The sequence below is a fragment of the Schistocerca americana genome, chromosome 9 (assembly GCF_021461395.2).
Source record: "Schistocerca americana isolate TAMUIC-IGC-003095 chromosome 9, iqSchAmer2.1, whole genome shotgun sequence".
NCBI lineage: Eukaryota > Metazoa > Arthropoda > Insecta > Orthoptera > Acrididae > Schistocerca > Schistocerca americana.
In genome coordinates, this window is record NC_060127.1 from 204,787,724 (window position 1) to 204,813,726 (window position 26,003).

The following is a 26,003-nucleotide window of genomic DNA, read 5'->3' on the forward strand; positions in this document are numbered from 1 at the left end:
GGGCCCATCTGTATTGCACTGCATGGTATTGTGGTTGCACAGATGGACCTTGCCATGGATGTTGGGAGTGAAGTTGCACATCATACAGCCTATTGTGAACAGTTTGAGTCATAACACGACCTGCGGCTGCACAAAAAGCATTATTCAACATGGTGGCGTTACTGTCAGGGTTCCTCCGAGCCATAAGCCATAGGTAGGGGTCATCCACTGCAGTAGCAGCCCTTGGGCAGCCTGAGCGAAGTATGTCATCGACAGTTCCTGTCTCTCTGTATCTCCTCCATGACTGAACAACATCGCTTTGGTTCACTCCAAGGCACCTGGACACTTCCCTTCCCGAGAGCACTTCCTGGCACAAAGTAACAATGTGGACATGATTGAACCACGGTATTGACCGTCTAGGCATGGTTGAACTACAGACAACACAAGCCGTGTAACTCCCTGGTGAAATTACTGGAACTGATTGGCTGTTGGACCCCCTCCATCTAATAGGTGCTGCACATGCATGCTTGTTTACATCTTTGGGTGGGTTTAGTGACATTTCTGAACAGCCGAAGGGACTGTGTCTGTGATACAGTATCCACAGTCAATGTCTATCTTCAGGAGTTCTGGTAATGGGGTGATGCAAAACTTTTTTTGATGTGTGTATTATAACTATACTATGATGACAAATTCAATACCATCATAATATAGTCCTTGGCTGGCTGCATGGATGGATAGTAGTTGTTGTTGTGGTCTTCAGTCCTGAGACTGGTTTGATGCAGCTCTCCATGCTACTCTATCCTGTGCAAGCTTCTTCATCTCCCAGTACCTACTGCAACCTACATCCTTCTGAATCTGCTTAGTGTATTCATCTCTTGGTCTCCCCCTACGATTTTTACCCTCCACGCTGCCCTCCAATACTAAATTGGTGATCCCTTGATGTCTCAGAACATGTCCTACCAACCGATCCCTTCTTCTGGTCAAGTTGTGCCACAAACTTCTCTTCTCCCCAATCCTATTCAATACTTCCTCATTAGTTATGTGATCTACCCATCTAATCTTCAGCATTCTTCTGTAGCACCACATTTCGAAAGCTTCTATTCTCTTCTTGTCCAAACTATTTACCGTCCATGTTTCACTTCCATACATGGCTACACTCCATACAAATACTTTCAGAAACGACTTCCTGACACTTAAATCTATACTCGATGTTAACAAATTTTTCTTCTTCAGAAACGCTTTCCTTGCCATTGCCAGCCTACATTTGATATCCTCTCTACTTCGACCATCATCAGTTATTTTGCTCCCCAAATAGCAAAACTCCTTTACTACTTTAAGTGTCTCATTTCCTAATCTAATACCCTCAACATCACCCGACTTAATTCGACTACATTCCATTATCCTCGTTTTGCTTTTGTTGATGTTCATCTTATATCCTCCCTTCAAGACACCATCCATTCCGTTCAACTGCTCTTCCAAGTCCTTTGCTGTCTCTGACAGAATTACAATGTCATCGGCGAACCTCAACATTTTTATTTCTTCTCCATGGATTTTAATACCTACTCCGAATTTTTCTTTTGTTTCCTTTACTGCTTGGTCAATATACAGATTGAATAACATCGGGGAGAGGCTACAACCCTGTCTTACTCCCTTCCCAACCACTGCTTCCCTTTCTTGTCCCTCGACTCTTATAACTGCCATCTGGTTTCTGTACAAATTGTAAATAGCCTTTCGCTCCCTGTATTTTACCCCTGCCACCTTTAGAATTTGAAAGAGAGTATTCCAGTCAACATTGTCAAAAGCTTTCTCTAAGTCTACAAATGCTAGAAACGTAGGTTTGCCTTTCCTTAATCTTTCTTCTAAGATAAGTCGTAAGGTCAGTATTGCCTCACGTGTTCCTGTATTTCTACGGAATCCAAACTGATCTTCCCCAAGGTCGGCTTCTACAAGTTTTTCCATTCGTCTGTAAAGAATTCACGTTAGTATTTTGCAGCTGTGACTTATTAAACTGATTGTTCGGTAATTTTCACATCTGTCAACACCTGCTTTCTTTGGGATTGGAATTATTATATTCTTCTTGAAGTCTGAAGGTATTTCGCCTGTTTCATACATCTTGCTCACCAGATGGTAGAGTTTTGTCAGGACTGGCTCTCCCAAGGCCGTCAGTAGTTCCAATGGAATGTTGTCTAATCCGGGGGCCTTGTTTCGACTCAGGTCTTTCAGTGCTCTGTCAAACTCTTCACGCAGTATCGTATCTCCCATTTCATCTTCATCTACATCCTCTTCCATTTCCATAATATTGTCCTCAAGTGCATCGCCCTTGTATAGACCCTCTATATACTCCTTCCACCTTTCTGCTTTCCCTTCTTTGCTTAGAACTGGGTTTCCATCTGAGCTCTTGATGTTCATACAAGTGGTTCTCTTATCTCCAAAGATCTCTTTAATTTTCCTGTAGGCAGTATCTATCTTACCCCTAGTGAGATAAGCCTCTACATCCTTACATTTGTCCTCTAGCCATCGCTGCTTAGCCATTTTGCACTTCCTGTTGATCTCATTTTTTGAGACGTTTGTACTCCTTTTTGCCTGCTTCATTTACTGCATTTTTATATTTTCTCCTTTCATCAATTAAATTCAATATTTCTTCTGTTACCCAAGGATTTCTACTAGCCCTCGTCTTTTTACCTACTTGATCCTCTGCTGCCTTCGCTACTTCATCCCTCAAAGCTACCCATTCTTCTTCTACTGTATTTCTTTCCCTCATTCCTGTCAATTGTTCCCTTATGCTCTCCCTGAAACTCTGTACAACCTCTGGTTCTTTCAGTTTATCCAGGTCCCATCTCCTTAAATTCCCATCTTTTTGCAGTTTCTTCAGTTTTAATCTACAGGTCATAACCAATAGATTGTGGTCAGAGTCCACATCTGCCCCTGGAAATGTCTTACAATTTAAAACCTGGTTCCTAAATCTCTGTCTTACCATTATATAATCTATCTGATACCTTTTAGTATCTCCAGGGTTCTTCCATGTATACAACCTTCTGTCATGATTCTTAAACCAAGTGTTAGCTATGATTAAGTTGTGCTCTGTGCAAAATTCTACCAGGTGGCTTCCTCTTTCATTTCTTAGCCCCAATCCATATTCACCTACTACGTTTCCTTCTCTCCCTTTTCCTACACTCGAATTCCAGTCACCCATGACTATTAAATTTTCGTCTCCCTTCACTATCTGAATAAATTCTTTTATTTCATCATACATTTCTTCAATTTCTTCGTCATCTGCAGAGCTAGTTGGCATATAAACTTGTGACTACTGTAGTAGGCATGGGCTTCGTGTCTATCTTGGCCACAATAATGCGTTCACTATGCTGTTTGTAGTAGCTTACCCGCATTCCTATTTTCCTATTCATTATTAAACCTACTCCTGCATTACCCCTATTTGACTTTGTGTTTATAACCCTGTAGTCACCTGACCAGAAGTCTTGTTCCTCCTGCCACCAAACTTCACTAATTCCCACTATACCTAACTTTAACCTATCCATTTCCCTTTTTAAATTTTCTAACCTACCTGCCCGATTAAGGGATCTGACATTCCACGCTCCGATCCGTAGAACGCCAGTTTTCTTTCTCCTGATAATGACATCCTCTTGAGTAGTCCCCGCCCGGAGATCCGAATGGGGGACTATTTTACCTCCGGAATATTTTACCCAAGAGGACGCCATCATCATTTAATCATACAGTAAAAGCTGCATGCCCTCGGGAAAAATTACAGCCGTAGTTTCCCCTTGCTTTCAGCCGTTCGCAGTACCAGCACAGCAAGGCCGTTTTGGTTATTGTTACAAGGCCAGATCAGTCAATCATCCAGACTGTTGCCCCTGCAACTACTGAAAAGGCTGCTGCCCCTCTTCAGGAACCACACGTTTGTCTGGCCTCTCAACAGATACCCCTCCGTTGTGGTTGTACCTACGGTACAGCTATCTGTATCGCTGAGGCACGCAAGCCTCCACACCAACGGCAAGGTCCATGGTTCATGGGGGGGGATAGATGGATGAATAAATGAATGAATAACTAAATATAAATTTTTTTACATAAAATCACATAATTCTTTGACATTAGAGTATCTCGAAAAGGGCCTTACCAAAGACCATCAGAGAATAAAGAATAGTTCACAAATATAGAGGAGTGAAAAGTGGAAACAGTTTTCAAGGAGCCACACTAACAAAGAAGGAAAATTAGGGTTAATGTCCTGTCAATGACAAGAGAACACTTTCAAAATACATCATAACTGCACTGAGTGATTTACAGAAACATGGGAAGCCTAAATCTGGATGACTGATGGGGATTTGACCCTTGTTGAACCAAAATCAGACTCGATACAGATTGCCTAGGCTAGTGTTCATATATAAGCTTGTGATCTTCGGTTTATGTACCTGAATGATCAGACTGATGAACTCCATGAACAAGCTGATTAAATTGGACTCCAAGTCTTGATTAGAGAGAAAAAATTAATATAACTATACAAAATATACAGCAATATTAAGGATTCATTGATAAAAATGAAACTGGTGTAGGATGATAATCAGTGAGCCAGTCCTTCAAATACCTAAAAAGAGTGGCTGACAATGACTGGAGGTTTTGAAAGCATCAGAAACAAACATCTTAATGTAAAAGATGCAAAGAGAGAACTTGAGAAGCTCAAACAAACAACTGAAAAAAAAGAAAGAAAAATGTAGGTCAGGAAAAACAATGAGGTGCATAATGCTGTGGGAAACATACATTACAGTGTTATTAAGATAATTTGCAACTTTTGACAGTTTGGCAAGGATCCAATGGACTGGAGCAGTGTTGCCAACATGTGCTGAGTAGAAGTCACAGAAGTTACTGATGCTTTATAGCACATGCTACTGTTGACTGATGCGGCAGCAACAAAGTTAACTACACCTACCTAACTGTTGGTGGAGTCTCATCACTGGTAATACTGGAGCAATGTTGTTAGCCCTCTTCCACCCTTCTGAACATCAAAAGTGAAAAGTTATTTTGATCACACTACTCCAAGGCAGTTAAACTTCCTTCCTTCAGCCACACGTCCCATAAGAATAATAACACAAGGACCCTAACAGAACTCTGAAAGCTCAATGGCAAAACAATACACATAAAGAAATGGTTGAAGATTTAATGATGAATTGGGTAATGAAACTAGGTGCACTGTATATGAACATACTTAAACAGAAGACCAATGACTGCAGAGTACCAAAAATGCTGTTTGTATCCACTAAAAATTAGCCATAGGCTGAGGAAGGAAAAAAAACTTCCACCCAGAATATTAAAGCCCTGTGAACAAGGAAATGATGGGAAAAAAAGGACGATTGGGGACTGGCATAAACGTTGTACAAAGAGGTTCTGATCTGATAAAACAGAGAGGATGAGTTTACTACAGGACTGAGAAGAAAAGTCTCCCTGGATTCTGGACCAAGGAGGACAGCATGCATTTTTTACTGCGTTTGTTCTTGCTACATCTCGCGGCACTATCCTGGTTAGTTAGACGCATGTTCCATGGATCATGATATTAGCCTCTCACTATGATATGGAACAAGTCAGTTTTATGATCATAGTACACCCTCTTAGCAGAAAACAAGGCAACATACTGACCATTTACATGATATCTTAAGTTTTTCTCTTTTTTAACATACATACAGTGATTTACACTAAACTATGTTCAGTGTCTCTCTATCCCTCTCTTGAAAAAAAAAAAAAAAAAAAAAAAAAAAAAAAAAAAAAAAAAAAAAAAACACACACACACACACACACACACACAAGGGTATTATTGTATTACAACACATTCAGAAATTCTTCTACTGAGTAGCAGCGTTGTCAAGAGGATATGATTTCAATTTGTGTTTGAAGTTAACTATATTATCCATTGAATTCTTAAATTCTTATCTCTCTGAGTATTTGGTCAAAGACCTTTATGACTGAACACCTCATCCTTTCTGTGTCACATCCAACAAAAAAGAGTGTTACTTTTTCCAACAAACAAAGAAAAATATTTTGTGCTCTTACTTGAGTTTCTCTGGTATGTTTGTTTGTTGAAGCAGCTGCTTCAACAGAGTGCCTCAATCTTGTTTTGTCACACACACGCATTCTGTATGTGGAAACACTTGAGCAGCTACAGCTAGAACAAACACAAGAGGAAAAGATGAAAATGTGGAAAAAGGAAACTTTTAACATAACTTAGTTTCGCATTTATACTAGGCAGTGTCAAGGAATTAGCTTACAGTGCACTTTTAACAATTTTCTCCATACTGTCATTTGACCACAAGACAGACTCCCATATGGATGACACAGAAATAGACATACCTGTTGTTGAGAAACAACTGAAACATTTGAAAACAAATAAATCATCAGGTCCAAATGGAATCCCAGTTTGATTTTACAAAGATTACTCTACAGCACTGGCCCCTTACCTAGTTTGCACTTATCGTTAATCTCTTGCCCAGCACAAAGTCCCAAGTGACTGGAAAAAAGTGCAGGTGACTCCAGTATATATGAAAAGTAAAAAAATGGACCCACAAAATTACAGATCAATATCCCTAACTTCTGTCTGCTGCAGAATCCTTGAACATATTCTCAGTTCGAATATAATAAACTTTCTTGAGACTAAGGTACTTATGTTCACAAATCAGCATGGATTTAGAAAGCATTGCTCGTGTGAAACTCAGCTTGCCCGTTTCTCACATGATATACTAAGAACCACTGATGAAGGGCAACAGGTAGATTCCATATTTCTAGATTTCTGGAAAGGAATTGACCGGGTGAAAATTGCAGGCTCTTAACAAAGGAACGGGCATATGGAATAAGTTCATAGATATGTCAGTGGCCCACAGAATTTTTAAATAATAGAACCCGGTATGTTGTCACTGACAGCGAGTGTTCATTAGAGACAAGGATATTGTCAGGAGCGCCCCAGGGAAGTGTGATAGAACCACTGTTGTCCTCTATATACATAAACAATTTGGTGGACAGGGTGGTCAGCAATCTGCAGTTGTTTGCTGACGATGCAGTGGTGTACGGTAAGGTTTTAAAGTTGAGTGTCTGTAGGAAGATACAAGGTGGTTTAGACAAAATTTCCAGTTTGTGTGTTGAAGGGCAGATAGCTCTAAATGCGGAAAAATGTAAGTTAATGCAGATGAGTAGGAAGAACAAACCTATAATGTTTGGATACAGTATTACTAGTTCCCTGCCTGACAGTCAAATTGTTACAATATCTGGGCACAACATTGCAAAGCACTATGAGGTGGAATGAGCACGTGAAAAGTGTGGTAGGGAAGAATGGTTCACCTGTAAAGGAGACCTTATATAGAACACCAGTGTAACCTATTCTTGAGTACTGTTTAAGTATTTGGGATCTGTCCCAGGTCAGATTGAAGGAACGCATCGAGGCAATTCAGAGGTGGGCTGCTAGATTTGTTCAAATGGCTCTGAGCACTATGGGACTTAACATCTATGGTCATCAGTCCCCTAGAACTTAGAACTACTTAAACCTAACTAACCTAAGGACAGCACACAACACCCAGTCATCACGAGACAGAGAAAATCCCTGACTCCGCCGGGAATCGAACCCGGGAACCCGGGCGTGGGAAGCGAGAACGCTACCGCACGACCACGAGCTGCGGACGCTAGATTTGTTACCAGTAGGTTTGAACAATATGTAAGTGTTACGGAGCTGTTTCGGGAACTCAAATGGGAATCCATGGAGGAAAGGCAATGTTCTTTTTTGAGAAACACTATTGAGAAAATTCAGAGAACCAGCATTCGAAGCTGGTTGCCAAACGATTCTACTGCAGCCCACATACATTGTGCTTAAGGACCACAAAGATAAGATACAAGACATTAGGGCTCATATGACAGTCTTTCCCTCACTCTATTTTGAGTGGAGCAGGAGGAGAAATGACAAGTAGTGATACAGGGTACCCTCCGCCATGCAGAGTACAGTGGCTTGCATAGTATCTATGTAGATGTAAATGTAGATACTGTTTTTTCTAGTGACAATGACTTTAATTACTCAAGTTAACTGATTCAAAGGCTGAGTTTATGTAATGAAATGGATTGTCTGCTGGTCCTGCTGTTAATGTACCCTTCAAGGAGTTGCAGAAGAAATGCCTTTGGAAAGCAGTGATACTATTGTGGAGCTAAGGGTTTTTGGAGGAAAGGTCCATGATTGTGTTTTGTGTCTCTTTAGATGAGAGGGGGCTTTTGAGGGTGGGGCAGTCCCACAGAAGTATCAGTTCTTTCCAAAGGCCTTACCTTTGCCTCACTCCCAAATTCAGTCATGCTGGACTTGTTAACAACCTTTGCTCAGTTCCTACAGTGAAAACACTTTTTCGCCATCAACCTACCAATCAGACTCAACCAAAGACCAATGTGGAACCCAGCCTGACCCAGTTCACTTCTCCATCCAACTGTGCCCCCCCCCTCCGCCCCTGCCCTCAAATTACCCCCTGATAACTTTACAGAATTTCTTAACCTCGAACCTTGTGTCGCCATCATTCCCCAGACCCCTCAAGACGCAAGCTCACCTTACAGTCACAAAAAAAACTACAATCCACCACCTAAAAACAGATCCCAACATTATAATACTACCTGCTGACAAAAGGCTCCACCACTGTTGTTTGAATCGCAAGGATTACCTGGCAGAAGAACTTCATCAGTTGTCAGATTTGTTCGCCTACAAAACCTGCCATAGTGACCCCATTCTGAAAAAATAGCAGGATCTCCAGTCTGTCCTCAAATCCATAGGCTGGTCCCAGAACCTCTCCCTAGGGTCTACATCTCTTCTCAACCCTACCACTTCCCATACTTCTACCTTCTACATGCTTCCTCAAGTCCATAAACCCAACCGCCCAGAACACTGCAATGTGGCCAATTACTGTGCCTCTCCTGAAAGACATAAACCAACACTCCAACCTCTTACCTGTAACCTACTCTCCTATATAAAAGATACCAATCATTTCCTCCACCAACTCTGTACAGTTTATGTTCCTTTATCACACTGTGCCCTGCTTGTCACTACTGAAGCCTCCTCCCTTTACACTAACATCTCTAATGCTCATGGCCTTGCTGCTATTGAACGCTACCTTCCTCAATGCCCAACAGATTCCAAACCTACAATCTCATTCCTGGTCACCATGACCAACTATAACCTCACTCCCAATTACTTCTCCTTTGAAGGCATCACCTACAAACAAATCCGGGTACAGGAATGGGCACCCACGTGGCACTATCCTATGGCAACCTAATCATGGGGCATTTAGAAGACTCCTTCCTAACCGTACAGATTCCCAAACTTCTCACCTGGTTCAGATTCACTGATGACATCCTCGTGATCTGGATCGAGGGTAAGGACACCCTATCCACATTCCTCCAGAACCTCAACAGCTTCTCTCCCATTTGCTTCACCTAGCCCTTCCTCGATGTTGACCGCCACCTCCTACATCAGTACCTCTATCCATTTCAAACCTACCAATCACCAACAGTATCTCCACTTCTACCGCTGCCACCCAATCCATACAGCCTAGCCACCCACGGCTGTCGCGCCTGTAGTGGGCAGTGGCCCCTCTCGAAATAAACCATCGGTCTCACTGAGACCTTTACAAATTGTAATTATTCTCCCAACCTTGTACAAAAACAGATCTCCCATGCCTCAGCTCTACAGTCACCCACCACTTCCCAAAGCACCACCGTTCAGCCGCAAAGGATCATTCCCCTTCTGACTCGGTACCACCTAGGACTGGAACAACTGAATCACATTCTCCACCAGGGTTTTGATTACCTCTCATTGTGCCCTGAAATTAGGAATGTCCTACCCACTACACTTCCCAACCCTCCCAAGTGGTCTTCCACCACCTACCGAACCTACACAATATCCTCATCCATCCCTACACAACCCATGCCTCCAACCCCTTGCCATACCTGTAGTAGACCTAGATGCAAGACCCGTCCCATGTCTCCTCCCACCACCATCTCCTCCATACTGGCCACAAACATCACCTACCATCAAAGGCAGGGTTACCTGTGAAACCAAACATGTGATCTACAACCGAAGCTGCAAGCACTGTGCTGCATTCTACGAGGGCATGACAACTGAAAAACTGTCTGCCTACACAAGTGGCCACTGAAAAACTGTAGCCAAGAAACAGCTGTACCACCCAGTTGCTGAGCACGCTGCCCAACACCTCCGGTACCTCCTCATTAGTTACATGATCAGCCCATCTAATATTCAGGATTCTTTTGTAGCACCACTTTTCAAAAGCTTCTATTCTCTTCTTGTCTAAACTGTTCATCATGCATGTTTCACTTGCTAACACTTAAGTCTGTATTCGAAGTGAACAAATTTCTCTTCCTCAGAAATGCTTTTCCTGCCATTGCAAGTCTAAATTTTATATCCTCTCTACTTTGGCATCATCTGTTATTTTGCTGCCCAAATAGCAATACCTATCTACTGCTGTAAGTGTTGTTTCCTTATCTAATTCCCATAGTATCACCTGATTTAATTCCACAACATCCCATTATCCTTGTCTTGTTTTTGTTGATGTTTATCCTGAATCCTCGTTTCAAGATGCCATCCGTTTCATTCAACTGCCCTTCCAGGGTTTTTGATGCCTCTGACAAAGTTACAATCTCATTGACAAACCTCAGAGTTTTATTTCTTCTCTCTGAACTCTGATTCCTATTCCCAAATTTTCTTTGGTTTCCTTTAGTGCACGCTCAATGTACAGATTGAATAAAATCTGTTATAGATTACAACTTTGTCTCAGTGCCTTCTCAACCACTACTTCCCCTTCATGCCACTCGGCTCTTATAACTGCTGTCTGGTTTCTGTACGAGTTGTACATATCCTCTTGCTCCATGCATTCTACTTCTGCTACCATCAGAGTTTCAAAGAGAGTCTTCCAGTCAACATCGTCAAAGGTTTTCTCTGCTTTTCCTTAAGTTGTAGGGGCGGTGTAGCCTTGCATGTTCCTACATTTCCCCAAAATCCTAAGTGATCTTTCCTGAGGTCAGCTTCTAAGTTTCTTCACTCTTCTGTAAAGAATTCAAGTTCGTATTTTGCAACCATGACTTACTAAACTGATAGTTTGGTAATTTTCACACATGTCAGCAACTGCTTTCTTTGGAATTGGAATTATTTCATTGATCTTGAAGTCTGATGGTATTTTACCTGTCTGATACATTTTGCACAACATATGAAAGACCTATGTCACAATGGCTCTCCCAAGGCTATCACTAGTTTTGATGGAACGACATCTACTCCAGGGACCTTGTTTCAGCTTGGGTCTTTCAGTGCTCTATCAAATTCTTCTGGCAGTATCATATTTCCCATTCCATCTTCATCTACATCCTCTTCCCTTGTATAGGCCCTCTATATACTCCTTCCACCTTTCGGCTTTTCCTCCTTTGCTTAGCCTTGGATGGCCATCTGAGCTCTTGATATTCATAGAGCTACTTATCTCCAAAAATCTCCTCTCAAAATAGGAGATACAACACCCTGATCCTGCCACTGCTGCACCTCAGCCTTTGCCTTGTCACATATGGAGAAGCGAATGTGAAGAGGCTGACAAAATTTAGGCAGTGCCAGTGACTTAAGACAAATGTATCCTTTGAAATTTTCTGCTTGACCCAAGGTATTTTCAAAGAGCAGATTGTACGACTGTAAAAAGGACTCCAAATCCTGAAATGGGATCGACCGAGACTTCATCAAATATCTGAAAATGAAAACAGAAAAAGCATCATCACCAAAAATATTTTGCGCAAATATTTTGCTGACGTTCCGCATTATTATATAGTGCAGAGATGGAGAGTTGCCTCCTCAAACAAATACACTGTTTACTGTTAGACACAATGTGACATAGTTGCCGCTGCAACACCAGGCAGCCCAAGATCCTGTGTGTACCTAAATTACTGGCGCTAACTGTCACTCCAATTCTGCTTGAAATTCAACAAGTCACTCATCTACTAGTAATACCAGCGAAGTATACCAGAGCAACTTGTGCTGGTCTTCAGGGACAGGTCCCAGGGACCAACGAAAACACAGGGATGTCCGATGATCGACCTCAGCACACCGACTGTTACAAAATGTGGTATATGGTCTACCTAACGGCAATCCTACACACGGCCTCCATGTGTGGATACTCTCATCGAACATGCACCAAAAGGCAATCAGGGCAGAACCACAGGCTCACCCAACGAAAACAGAAGCAAAGTGACACCGAGGACATGAAAAACAAAGTGCGCAGGAATTACTACACTACGCATGTCACGAACGTGCCAAGCTCAACACAGATGAAACAGGTGGTGCCACAACACCAATGTGCCAGAATCATCAACAGCAACAACACATAGTGACTTGGCAAGAGAAAGTCCACCAGGGCAGACCCACAGGGCACCAGGGGCTGTTTACCATGCTCACCTAATAACACATCTGCCAACTGTCAGAAAGGACATCTCTTGCCCCTCTGTAAACTCAGGCGATTCAGCAAGCTGAGCAAAGATGGATAAAGAAGTGTTGGCCAAAGTCAATGTCCTAGTTTTGATCTCAGGATCAGGTGCTAACTGGACAATCACCCCCAAAGTTAGTGAGTCTGTATATGACATCACATTTGAGACACCCAATTCAACAACAGACAAGAGATCCAGCAAATCGGTGATACAGGCAGCATATGACTGCCCAGTGTGCTTGTGGTGTGCTGGATAAATTGCAACCATGCCACCAAACTTGGGTTTGATGTCAGAAATACTGTGTAAGCAAACACCAAAGTTCGTCAGATGGGAGTTTCTCCGGATAAGTGGAAAACTTAAAATTTTGCACAACTTCATATAACTCCACACTGCTGGACAATTACAAGGCAGCTCTGTTAATTGAGTCAACAGTATGCCTTACCTGGCAGTCCAGCAAGAACCGGCATAGGTAATTTTCTCACCATTCTGTAGACTCACTGAAACCAGAAAATGGTGTTGGGTGAGCCGAAGAAAACTGCACAGTGGCTGCCTGTCCTGCCACAAGTACTGTAGTCAGCCAACGGCAGCTGGACAAGAAACTGGTGAACGGAAGCCGGAAAAGGAAATAAAAACTTGCCATGCAATTCAATCTACGGCAAAACAGCCCGGATTACAGCCAGCAGCAGGTAACACTTCTGTCAGCAGGTCTATCCACACCACGCATCCAGACCACCAATGAATCTGAACCTCAGAATGGTATCAGAGTCCACTGAAATAGAACTTAATAGGAGCATGCAGAATATCACTACACTCAGAGCCGAAGCAGGCCCAGTCGTAAAACGGTCATTCCAAAGGATATCCATATATAACCGTTGTAGTGAAAGGTTGTCATCAATACGTCAGCTGGTCACCTAGAGGAAACACAAGCTAGAGTGAGCCTGCGACTGCTGACCAGCAGACATACTATGTGACTTGTCGATCAGAGATGCTGTCTGTTCACTGCTTCCAGTGACCCCACTGGATGTAGGTGTAATGAAGCAAACTAATAGTGTGGCACACAGCAGGATACAAGACACTTTACTGTTAGAGGAGAAAGTTACAGCTTACCAACAAAAATGATCAATGACTGACTGAAATTTTGCAGCAACGACACACTTATCTCAAAATCAACACGCTTTTTAAGGAAAATACTATAACTAAAAATAAGGAAATATCTCAACTTCAGAAAAGGTAAATGGCAGCTAGACTATGTTTGCATAGACAAATTTCACTGTTAAGAAATCTACAAAACTTAAGTTCTAAAGGTTATAGACACAGGTCTACTCAATATGTTGTAGATATCAGAATAAAAGTAAGCCCTATGGTAAAGAAAAAACCTCCAAATCAAAATAAGAGAAAATTTGACCAAATCAAATTAATAAACACTATGGATTACTACAGAAAATCTGAGGAGATTGTTTCAGCATCAACTTACTGTAAGAACAGAATGTCAAATTAAAAACAATAACAAAAAAATCAGTTTCAATTTTCCATTAAGAAAAATAATTGTTGAAATTAAGCACACGATCAAGCGGCAGAGAGAAGACATCGAGCTTGATTAATCACCAACTCCATCAAATTTACAACTAATAAAACAAAGGAACTCAACTCATTAAATGATACGACAAACAAAATGTTAATATCTTAAAAACACTGTAAAACAGATGGAAGAAAATTTCAAGAAGAACCAGTCATGATACTGTTAGCAAACATTCGGCAGATATCTTTAAAAAATACGAATGCCAAAATTAATGCTGAGATTCAAATCAGGAAAGTTGGTGCACAATAACCAATAAAATGAAGAGCTCCTCACGGAGACATTCACAAACATTTAAATTGTGGCAACACTCTGGAAAAGTTTCAAATACATAAGGACACATTCATTTAAACCTCCACTGAAGTAGTCAATCCTCTGACCATTGGCGAGGTAGAACTTGCAATCACAAAACTAAATAATTGCGAGGCATTCGGTGATAATCTACTCTGCACAGAAAACTGGGAAAATGTATGAAAAACTGCAATCGTAAATCTCCACCGACATCTAATCAAAATGTGGACCGCAGAGAAAATTCCAGAGCACTGGATTCATAATTTTAAAAAAAGATCTGCCTTCACAGCTAAGCGATCAGCACAGCTGCCTGCCACGTGGGAGACCCAGGTTCGATTTCCGGCACTGGCAGGGATTTTTCCTCGGTGGGAGGACCTGAAGAGAGTGCACTCGTGATGCCAGCTGAGGAGCTACTTGACTGATAAGCAGTCGAGATCAAAAAGCCCGACAACATGTGGCAATGTGATGACCACATGCCCCTCCATCCAACATTCAATGATGCCATTGGCAGAGGATGACGAGGTGGTTGTCGGACCTGATCTGCCCGTCTAGTGTCAAAATACAGACCTCGAACTACCTTACCCAATTAAAAAAAAAAGGAGATGAAACTCAACCAGACAATTACAGAGGAATACCCTTCTAGAGCACACATACAAAATTTCTTCTCGTGTAATTTACAACGAGATCAAAAACATTCTTGAACCACAACTTGTAAAGTACCAAGGTGGATTTCACCCAAACAGAAGCTGCCCTTCCAAATTCTAAGCTTAAAATTAGTAATAGAATATTATAAGTGCAGAAAAACAGCTCTTTATTTCATTCAAAGGTTTCAAAAAAAGCATAAGATAGAGTCCATAGATACACACTTTCAAAAACCCTTGGATCTTCAACCCAAAATAATAAAATTCAATTAACTAGCTTTAACCGACACAAATTCCAAGATAAATTTCAGTAAAGGAATTTCAAAAATCTTCACAGTAAAAAGTGTTCTTAGACAAGGTGATGGATTATCCCCAATGCTTTTCAATGTAGCCCTCGATTATGTCATGCAGATTTGACAAAAAAGAAAACAGTTAAAATCAAAACTGGAGTGAAGCCCTCATATGAACCAACTGCCTGGGGTTTGCAGATGATTTAGCCCTCTCAGCTCTTGACATGCTACAAGTTTGTGCCCAGATCACCAGTCTCTAAATAATCACCTTAAAAAAATGATTACCCGTATCCTTCGAGAAAACTGAGATTGTGCCCATGAAACCCCTGTGTACAAGTACAGTCTTCATAAACACCTAAAAAAATTTACATAGTGCTTCAGCTTAAATATCTTCAAGAAATCATCATACATAACTTAAGTGAGAAAGAAACATGGATAAATGGAACCAATAAACTGAAAAAGCTCAATTTCTAACCTGGTCAACAAATAATAAGAAATGCTTTCCAGTAGACACTAAAATTCAACACAAAAACAGTAAAATCTCCCACAACTACTTATACTTCCAAAACCCTGCTCAAAGTTAAGAATGAAAGAACTGATAAGATCCTCAAAACTGAAAGATGAATCATCAGAACTCACATAAATAAAAAATACCTGGTCAGAGGAGTTTCGAGAAGCCTCCCCAAAGAAACTTTCTATCGAAAGACTGAACAGCACAATGAAGAAAATAAAAATCTCTTACTTATTTCCTCTACATTTTGTGACTGTAAGGAAACATGACTTAACAAAAACTTGAGATGAGTAATCTTAGAAAAAAGACAAGAGAACAACAGATCTGAGAAATTCAGCAAGAGCTTAAAGCAGGTGGACTCAAGATAACAGATGCAGAGAACAAATATAATAAAATTAATACTCTTCTTAAGAACCACAATTGTCATCAGGAATGAAACCTGGAAGGTGACAGAAATTTCGGATTAACTGAGAAAATTACAATTGGAAAGAATGAAATAGTACCGGATGGATCACAAGAACTGAACAGTGCAACCTTCAAAGAAAAACTGAATGTGGAGTGACTCAAGTGATCCGATCAGGCCATAAAATTAATAATAATTATTATTATTATATAATAATAATTATTATTATATAATGGTAAGACAGAGATTTAGAAATCACGTTTTAAATTCTAAGACATTTCCAGGGGCAGATGTGGACTCTGACCACAATCTAGTGGTTATGAACTGCAGATTAAAATTGAAGAAACTGCAAAAAGGTGGGAATTTAAGGAGATGGGACCTGGATAAACTGACTAAACCAGAGTAAACTGACTAAACCAGAGGTTGTACAGAGTTTCAGGGAGAGCATAAGAGAACAATTGGCAGCAGTGGGGGAAAGAAGTACAGTAGAAGAAGAATAGGTAGCTCTGAGGGATGAAGTAGTGGAGGCAGCAGAGGATCAAGTAGGTAAAAAGACGAGGGCTAGTAGAAATCCTTGGGTAACAGAAGAAATATTGAATTTAATTGATGAAAGGAGAAAATATAAAAATGCAGTAAATGAAGCAGGCAAAAAGGAATACAAACATCTCAAAAATGAGATCAACAGGAAGTGCAAAATGGCTAAGCAGGGATGGCTAGAGGACAAATGTAAGGATGTAGAGGCTTATCTCACTAGGGGTAAGATAGATACTGCCTACAGGAAAATTAAAGAGACCTTTGGAAAAAAGAGAACCACTTGTATGAATATCAAGAGCTCAGATGGAAACCCAGCTCTAACCAAAGAAGGGAAAGCAGAAAGACGGAAGAAGTATATAGAGGGTCTATACAAGGGCGATGTACTTGAGGACAATTTTATAGAAATGGAAGAGAATGTAGATGAAGACGAAATGGGAGATACGATACTACGTGAAGAGTTTGTCAGAGCACTGAAAGACCTGAGCCGAAACAAGGCCCTGGGAGTGAACAACATTCCATTACAACTACTGACGGCCTTGGAAGAGCCAGTCCTGATAAAACTATACCATCTGGTGAGCAAGATGTATGAGACAGGCGAAGTACCCTCAGACTTCAAGAAGAATATAATAATTCCAGTCCCAAAGAAAGCAAGTGCTGACAGATGTGAAAATTACCGAACTATCAGTTTAATAAGTCACAGCTGCAAAATACAAACACAAATTCTTTACAGATGAATGGAAAAACTGGTAGAAGCCGACATCGGGGAAGATCAGTTTGGATTCCGTACAAATATTGCAACATGTGAGGCAATACTGACCTTACGACTTACCTTAGAAGAAAGATTAAGGAAAGGCAAACCTACGTTTCTAGCATTTGTAGACTTAGAGAAAGCTTTTGACAATGTTGACTGGAATACTCTCTTCCAAATTCTAAAGGTGTCAGGGGTAAAATACAGGGAGCGAAAGGCTATTTACAATTTGTACAGAAACCAGATGGCAGTTATAAGAGTCGAGGGACATGAAAGGGAAGCAGTGGTTGGGAAGGGAGTTAGACAGGGTTGTAGCCTCTCCCCGATGGTATTCAATCTGTATATTGAGCAAGCAGTAAAGGAAACAAAAGAGAAATTCAGAGTAGGTATTAAAATCCATGAAGAAGAAATAAAAACTTTGAGGTTCGCCGATGACATTGTAATTCTGTCAGAGACAGCAAAGGACTTGGAAGAGCAGTTGAACGGAATGGACATTCTCTTGAAAGGAGGATATAAGATGAACGACAACAAAAGCAAAACAAGGATAATGGAATGTAGTCGAATGAAGTCGGGTGATGCTGAGAGAATTAGATTAGGAAGTGAGACACTTAAAGTGGTAAAGGAGTTTTGCTATTTGAGGATCAAAATAACTGATGATGGTCGAAGTAGAGAAGATATAAAATGTAGACTGGCAATGGCAAGGAAAGCTTTTCTGAAGAAGAGAAATTTGTTAACATCGAGTATAGATTTAAGTGTCAGGAAGTCGTTTCTGAAAGTATTTGTATGGAGTGTAGCCATGTATGGAAGTGAAACATGGACGATAAATAGTTTGGACAAGAAGAGAATAGGAGCTTTTGAAATGTGGTGCTACAGAAGAATGCTGAAGATTTGATGGGTAGATCACATAACCAATGAGGAGGTATTGAATAGCATTGGGGAGAAGAGGAGTTTGTGCCACAACCTGACGAGAAGAAGGGACCGGCTAGTAGGACATGTTCTGAGGCATCAAGGGATCATAAATTTAGCATTGGAGGGCAGTGTGGAGGGTAAAAATCGTAGAGGGAGGCCAAGAGATGAATACACTAAGCAGATTCAGAAGGATGTAGGTTGCAGTAGGTACTGGGAGATGAAGAAACTTGCACAGGATAGGGTAGCATGGAGAGCTGCATCAAACCAGTCTCAGGTCTGAAGACCACAACAACAACAACAACAACAACAACAATAATAATAATAATAATAACAATACTATCCAATGGGACACTGTCTTGCAGCAGGCACCTTTAGTGCCAGGCAGGAGGGCTTGTGTGATTCCGTGAAATCGAGGGCTATGCCGGTGGTAGTGTAGCTACTGGCAGGGTCACCTAAGCCGGATTGGTCTCGACTGAGGAGCCAGGCGAAGTGTGTCCCACAACATAGGGCAGGGAGAGCTCTAGAGGAGTAGTGAAGCCAGCTTCCCTAGGGAAGTAAACCTACTACAAATCCTGGTCCTCCAGATTGGGAGTTGGGCTCAAGGCTAACACCCTCTTCCTGCTTCAAAAAGCAAAGTCGCGAAAACCCAAAGAGTAGAAGCCAGACGGATTAATAGACGACAATGTGGCACAGATCTTGGACAATGAATGGTTAAAAAGTGGAAAACCGATCTACGAACTGGTACCTGGCATGTTCAATCTTTATGGAGCCCAGGCTCACTAAAGAAGTAATTAGACTAGCAGGGGAAGCTCAGGGAGAGCATTATTGACATCCAAGAAATTCGATGGACAGGGAGTGGGGTACTGCAAAAGAAAGAGGGCACTATATTCCATAGCTGTGATGATGACAGACATGAGTTTGGTACAGATTTCCTTGTTCATAAAGGTCTGAAACATTTGGTGATGAATTTTACACCCATTAATCCAAGGCTATCAGTAATTAGAACTAAAGGAAGATTCTTTAATTATAGTATAATTAATGAACATGCACCAACAGAAGAATCTACTGAAGACCTAAAAGATGATTTCTATGATGCCCTTGAAAAAGTTTATGATAAGTGTCCAAGGAATGGCATCAAGATCATGCTGGGTGATTTTAATGCACAACTTGGAAGAGAAGACATGTTCCAGTCCACAATTGGAGCCCACAGTAAACATGGATCCACTAATGATAATGGAATAAGACTGATCATCTTCGCAGCCTCCCAGAATATGATAGTGGGATCTACCAGGCTTCCCCATAAGGAGATACACAAGGAAACATGGAGGTCATCTGATGGTAGAACCATTAATCAAATTGATCACATACTGATAGACCCAGGCATAAATCTAACTTGCTGGATGTTCAAACCTTTTGTGCCCCTAACGTGGATTCAGATCATTTTCTTGTAATGGCAAGATAAGAGCAAGGATATCAAACGCTCAGAAAGAAAGACATACTTTAAGTCGAGCAAGTAAGAAACTGGGTCTTATGGTAAATGAAGGTAAAACTAAATACAGGGCCTGTGGAAAGCATATCAACCCAATCAACTTTCAGTGTGAATGGACACACATTTGAAAGAGTTGATAGCTTCAAGTATCTTGGTTTCATAGTCACTTTTTTTAATGACATCTCAACTGAAATTAAGATTAGGCTGATATCAGCTAATAAGGCATATTTCACCTTGAGTAATTTATTTCGGTCAAGACTCCTCGGCCACCCAACAAAATTCGCTATTTATAAAACCCTTGTTACACCAACTCTCACTTATGCATCAGAAACATGGTCCTCGACGGAAACCAATGCAAGGCTGCTAGACAGACTTGAGAGGAAAGTTTTGAGGAGAATAACTGGCCCTGTGTATGAGAAAGAACAATGAAGGAAAAGGTGCAAAGCAGAATCGTACACTATACATTCCGATGCTCCTGTAACAAAAATCATAAGATCAGGAAGGATAAGGTGGGCAGGTCATGTGGCACAAATGGAGGAGTCTGAGGTGATAAAGAAGATTCTCTTTAGTAATCCAGAAGGACAAAGAGGGCGAGGTCGACCTTGAGCAAGATGGCTGGATGGAATGGAAGAAGACCTACGGAAGCTTGGATGCAGAAATTGGAGGAGAGTAGCAAATGACTGTAATGGATGGCGGAAGCTCGTTGGGAAGGCCAAGGTTCATCCTGGACTGTAGCACCATAGAAGAAAAGAAATAATAATAATAATAATAATAATAATACCCCATGGAGGCCCAGGAAAAGAATAGGCCTCCGGTATGTTCTGCCAGTCGTAAAAGGCGACGAAAAGAACAAACCACTAATAGTGCTAACCCCCCTTTTAGTGTGATTAGTTGGTTCAGGACAGAACTAAAGAAGCCTCGGACAAGTGCCGTCATGGTCAGGGACGACGTTTGAACCCTATGCCCGCCCACAATGGTAATGACACTGCTAGCCAACTGGAAAATGATTTAAATCCAAATAGAGGTGTTTTGCAGGATATGCTTCCTGCAACCACCCTAAGAGGAAAACAAAGACAGAATATGAGATGGTCAGATGAAGTTAATCGACACCTCATGTTCTGTTATTACCAAGCAACAAACCTAGGAACCAACACAACTGGATACAGATCACAAGTATACACAACATTTATTATCAGATACCCAGAATTAAAATATTTAACAGAACAACGACTAGCTGATCACATCCGTGTAATAATAAAAAATAACAGGATACCCCAGTCAGAATTAGAAAACATCGAACAACAAGTACAACAAATACTGGAACAAAATAATGTGCAATCAGAAGAAGAAAATACAGTAATGGACTCAAACATCCCAGAGCAAACAAACAAAGAACAACACACATCAATTAAAGAATCAGAGGAAAACGAAATCTTAAGACAGCCACCAGAACAAGCACAAATAGAACTCGAAGTAACACATACGTTAGATATAGAAGAAAAATTTCAGCTGACATATATAGAATACAAAGACACAAAACAGACACTAGACCATTCTTGCATAGACCGCCAAATAACCCACAAGTCAAAACAACAATAAAAACTATCAACACAATCATACACAACAAAATAAATGAAGACACAACTATGGAAGAGTTAAAACTACTGGTTTATATAGGAGCACTCACTATACTTAATATACACACTAGGCACAGAACAGAACCAACCAACACACAGAAGAAACCCACAAAACCAGCATGGCAACACAGGCTACAGATCAGAATAGAAAAACTGAGAAAAGACATCGGACAGCTAACACAATTTATAAGAAATGAAATGTCAGAAAAAAAAAAAAAAAACGAAAAAGGTTAGGTAAAATCTCACAACAAGAAGCGATAGAGAAATTATATGAAAAGAAGCAGAAATTACAAGCATTGGCCAAACGACTTAGAAGATACAAAAAACGTGAAAATAGAAGGAAACAAAACCAAACATTCAACACAAACCAAAAGAAATTTTACCAGACAATAGATAACACACACATTAAAATAGACAATCCACCAAACATAACAGACATGGAACACTTCTGGAGCAACATATGGTCAAACCCGGTACAACATAACAGGCATGCACGGTGGATAAAGCAGAAACAGATACATACAATATGATACCACAAATGCCTGAAGTGATAATTTTGCAACATGAAGTCACCCAAGCAACTAATTCTACCCACAATTGGAAAGCCCCTGGAAAAGATAAAATAGCAAATTTCTGGCTAAAGAAGTTCACCTCAACACATTCACATCTAACTAAATTATTTAACAGTTACATTGCAGACCCATACACATTCCCTGATACACTTACACATGGAATAACTTATCTGAAACCTAAAGATCAAGCAGACACAGCAAACCCAGCTAAATATCGCCCCATAACATGCCTACCAACAATATATAAAATATTAACTTCAGTCATTACACAGAAATTAATGACACATACAACACAGAACAAAATTATAAATGAAGAACAAAAAGGCTGTTGCAAAGGAGCATGAGGATGTAAAGAGCAACTGATAATAGATGCAGAGGTGACATATCACGCTAAAACTAAACAAAGGTTGCTGCTCTACGCATACATTGATTACAGAAAGCTTTTGATAGTGTACCCCACTCATGGTTACTACAAATATTGGAAATATACAAAGTAGATCCTAAATTGATACACTTCCTAAACATAGTAATGAAAAATTGGAAAACCACACTTAATATCCAAACAAATTCAAATAATATCACATCACAGCCAATACAGATTAAGCGTGGAATATACCAAGGAGACTCATTAAGTCCTTTCTGGTTCTGCCTTGCTCTGAACCCACTACCCAACATGCTAAATAATACAAATTATGGATACAATATTACTGGAACATACCCACACAAAATCACACATTTGCTATACATGGATGATCTAAAACTACTGGCAGCAACAAATCAACAACTCAACCAATTACTAAAGATAACAGAAGGACTCAGCAATGATATAAATATGGCTTTTGGAACAGACAAATGTAAGAAAAATAGTATAGTCAAGGGAAAACACACTAAACAGGAAGATTACATATTGGATAACCATAGCGACTGCATAGAAGCGATGGAAAAAACAGATGCCTATAAATATCTAGGATACAGACAAAAAATAGGAATAGATAATACAAATATTAAAGAAGAACTAAAAGAAAAAAATAGACAAAGAATAAAAAAATACTAAAAAAAGAATTGACAGAAAGAAACAAGACAAAAGCTATAAATACTTATGCTATACCAATATTGACCTACTCATTTGGAGTAGTGAAATGGAGTAACACAGACCTAGAAGCACTCAATACACTTACATGATCACAATGCCACAAATATAGAATACATCACATACATTCAGCAACAGAAAGATTCACATTAAGCAGAAAGGAAGGAGGAAGGGGATTTATTGACATAAAAAACCTGCATTATGGACAGGTAGACAATTTTAGAAAATTCTTTCTAGAACGAGCAGAAACTAGCAAAATACACAAAGCAATCACTCATATAAATACATCGGCTACACCACTGCAATTTCATAACCACTTCTACAACCCTTTAGATCACGTAACATCAACAGATATGAAGAAAGTAAATTGGAAAATGAAAACACTACATGGCAAGCACCCGTATCATCTAACACAGCCACACATCGATCAAGACGCATCCAACGCATGGCTAAGAAAAGGCAATATATACAGTGAGATGGAAGGATTCATGATTGCAATACAGGATCAAACAATAAACACCAGATATTACAGCAAGCATATTATTAAAGATCCCAATACTACAACAGATAAATGCAGACTTTGCAAACAACAAATAGAAACAGTAGATCACATCACAAGCGGGTGTACAATACTAGCAAATACAGAATACCCCAGAAGACATGACAATGTAGCAAAAATAATACATCAACAGCTTGCCTTACAACATAAACTTATAAAACAACACGTTCCCACATACAAGTATGCACCACAAAATGTACTGGAGAATGATGACTACAAATTATACTGGAACAGAACCATTATAACAGATAAAACAACACCACATAACAAACCTGACATCATACTCACCAATAAAAAGAAGAAATTAACACAACTAATCGAAATATCCATACCCAATACAACAAATATACAAAAGAAAACAGGAGAAAAAATTGAAAAATACAACCAACTGGCTGAGGAAGTCAAGGACATGTGGCATCAGGATAAAGTTGACATTATACCAATTATACTATCAACTACAGGAGTCATACCACACAATATCCACCAGTACATCAATGCAATACAGCTACATCCAAACTTATATATACAACTACAGCTATCTGTAATTATTGATACATGTTCAATTACCCGAAAGTTCCTAAATGCAATATAACATATACCGTACAGTTGAAAGGAAGTCACGCTTGATCAAGGTCCGCGTCACTTTCCATTTTAGACCAGACATAACGTCTGACAAAAGAAAGAATGAATAATATCAAATATGGTTTACATAAAAAGTTTAGTACAATGGTTGGCCATTAATTTTTAATTATTACCTCAGAAAATAAAGTTTAGTAATTAATTTTATGTTTGTTTGGAGGTACATGTGTGCAGTCCTGATATGTGTTGAAATCTGCACACCACGGAACTGAAGCATGCCGCTAGAGGATCCACATACAAAATGGTGCAGCTCACCTATAAAGTGGTGGTGGGCTGCACTATTTTGTTTGTGAATCCACTAACGGCATGCTGCGGTACTGTGGTTTGGGGATTTCAACGTGTATCAGCACTACACACATATACCTCCAAACAAACATCAAATTAATTACTAAATTTTATTTTTTCAAAGTGGTAGTTAAAACTCAATGACTACCCCTATTCCGTGTTCTGCTCCTGTTCACATATTACATAATGTAGGCATTATAGAGCGTTACGAAACTTACATGATTGTGTCCACTACTCCAGAAGCCCAGTCAATAAAGACCAAAACAGGTCGACTTGGGGGGAAAATCATCATGTAGTTGTCAATTTTTGTACAATGGTAAAAGGGAGTGCCACAAACAACATCCACAAACCCTGAACAATGGGCTGCAAACATTGGACTAGGAGTGAGGGGTTTAAAGGTCACTTTTTCATGTTTTCCTTTAATAATTCAAAAACAGCAGACTCTAGTGAAAATGTTTTCCAGTACAAAATTAAATTACATAAAATTTCCTCTGGAAAAGGTCCTATTCATTTTTTATGCAGAACTAATAGTTTCCAAATTGCTGGGGATGGAAAAATCACACGATTATTAAAAATATTGTTTTAACACTATAAAATTAATGTTTACCTTTAAGTGAAGTGGGTTAAAATCAAAAATTTAATGTGTATATCATGTCTACATGCTGCTGACCTGTATTAAGGGATAAATCATGATGCATGAGTTTAACAGTATGGACAGGAGGAGGGAGGGGCATGTGTGGGGTAGAAGCACAAGAGAAGGATAGGTCACTGGATTGTGTTCATGCACGCACCTACTTCTCAGGTCTGCAAACTGAAAATCAATCAGAAGATTCTCCACTCTATCTACGGCACTACATCACATCAGACTTGGTTATATAGTAAACTTATATTCAGTTTATTAAGTGAGTACTACCTTGCATTTGTTAAGTGAGCTCTTACGTAAAAAACCTCAAGACAGAACTGTGAACTGTCTGCCACACAGCAAACCTGTCTGAAGTATAATACACTGCCAATATCTATTCGACAATGTCGATTTGTCTCCACTATCACTGTATGGAATACTTTTCCCACTGTGAAGGGTATCAAGTGCGTCACTCCAGCCTCGACTTTAGATATTTTGAAATAAGTCAAGCAATGCATTATAGTGAACTACTGCTCAGACATATTCACATCCATCTTGGAAGACATACTCTGGATGTATGGTAAGAGGTTCTACTCAGTGCAACCCACTCTACAAGTGTCACCAACTTCCAAATAGAAAATATTTATGCAGTCTATCAGTGACACAATTAATGGTAAGAGAAGTGAAGTAATTTTCTGGTCATTCATTAATCCTCCACCAATGACTACAACATAACTAC